Source organism: Hemitrygon akajei, chromosome 2, assembly GCF_048418815.1.
Source record: "Hemitrygon akajei chromosome 2, sHemAka1.3, whole genome shotgun sequence".
Taxonomy (NCBI): domain Eukaryota; kingdom Metazoa; phylum Chordata; class Chondrichthyes; order Myliobatiformes; family Dasyatidae; genus Hemitrygon; species Hemitrygon akajei.
The window spans coordinates 154,052,507-154,054,350 of NC_133125.1; the positions used below are offsets into that span (position 1 = coordinate 154,052,507).

At 40.5% G+C, this 1,844-nt stretch overlaps 1 pseudogene; it reads right to left on the bottom strand.

Annotated features, from left to right (window-relative positions):
• Positions 1-775: 775 nt before the first annotated feature.
• Positions 776-1,356, bottom strand: LOC140721135 (elongation factor 1-alpha 1 pseudogene; annotated as a pseudogene).
• Positions 1,357-1,844: the final 488 nt, after the last annotated feature.

Sequence of the window (1,844 nt, forward strand, 5' to 3'; positions counted from 1 at the left end):
TCTTTAGTAGCAAAATAATGTAAACACAGAATCACCGCTCCTTGTTTCATCTCAACCAATGGCTCGTTGCGGGGGATTCAGTGAGCCCTGTCTATTAACGGAGAGGTTTCAAGTATCTCACTAAAAAGTGAGTATAACATACTCGTAAAAAACTTTAATGGCTCACCGGTTTCCATATTTTCAGGCAAACCCACTATACGTAAATTCATCCTTCGGCTTCAAATTTCGAGATCGATGGTTTTCTTCTTACTTCTTGATAATTCCGATGAAACCTCAGTAATTTTATTTTCCATGGCAGAGATCTTTAATTCCTGCTCTTTAATCAGTTGATGTATTGTCTCCTGTTGTCTTTCGATTTTATGAGTATCAATTTTATGCGTTTGATATTGAGATTCCAGATTCCTCAAATATTCTTGGATGGCAGATACAGTTTCTTCAAGCTTTTCATTAGCATTCGTCAGTTTATCAAATTTAGAATCAACCATTCCAATTGTGGTTTTCGTAACTTGCATCAATAAGAACATTCTTTCAGGAGTATAGGTTTCTTCTAGCTCCCTTGTAAATTCGGGTTTGTTCAGTTTCATTAACAATTTAGCCACGTCTTAACTCATTTCCTGTTCGGGTTCCAGCCATCATAATTAAATCGTAAATCCTTCATTAAAGGTAACGAATCTTTAAAGTTTAAACAAAAGCAACAGTGGAATGTAGGTTGTAAAGGATGGAGAAGAGCAAACAAGGGTCTTACACCAGGAGCTGCCAAGAAGAGACTGAAGTTTTATTTTATTGAGCGTTCTGGAGGCTGAACGCTGTCGCGGGCTTCAACCAATGTGGTACCAGAGAGGTTTTTATTTTTCCTGGTAATTGACCAACGTTTGAACCAGCCCATAGTCTGACATTGTTCTAGCATGTTGTCACCATTCCAACAAGAGATGCGAAAACTGCTGTAGTTGCTGGGTTTTAGCCGATCTTCTTAATGTATGTGCTGAATTCCTTCGTGATTGCATTGTATCTTGCTTCACTGTATGCGGTTTCAGTGGAGTCCATTTTGTTGATACCAAAAATGAGCTGCTTGACACCCAAGGTGTAGGCAAGCAGAGCGTGTTCCATTGTCTGTCCATTCTTTGCGATACCATCCTCGCCCACGCCAGATGTAACTATCAGCACAGCACAGTAAGGCTGTGAGGTTCCAGTAATCATGTTCTTGATGAAGTCTCTGTGTCCTGGGGCATCAATGATGGTTATGTAGTACTTTGAAGTTTCAAACTTCCAAAGAGAGATGTCAATAGTATTACCACACTCACGTTCAGCCTTCAGTTTATCTAAAATCCAGGCATACTTGAAGGTTCATTTGCCCATCTCAGCAGCATCCTTCTCAAATGTTTCGATTGTTTTAGAAACATAAAAACATAGAAACCCAACAGCACAGTACAGACCCTTCGGCCCACAAAGTTGTGCCGAACATGTCTCTACTTTTGAAATTACGAGGCTTACATATAGCCCTCTATTCATCTAAGCTCCATGTACCTACCCAAAAGAATATTAAAAGACCCTATCATATCCGCCTCCACATATCCTGACATATCCTCTGTACCTACACCCCAGCACCTTAAACCTGTGACATCTTGTGGCAACGATTTCAGTATTTTGAAAAAAACCTCTGACTATCCACACGATTAATGCCTCTCATAATCTTATACACCTCTATCAAGTCACCTCTCATTCTCCGCCGCTCCAAGGAGAAAAGGCCGAGTTCACTCAACCTATTCTCATAAGGCATGCTCCCCAATCCAAGCAACATCCTTGCAAATCTCCTCTGCACACTTTCTATGGCTTCCACATCCTTC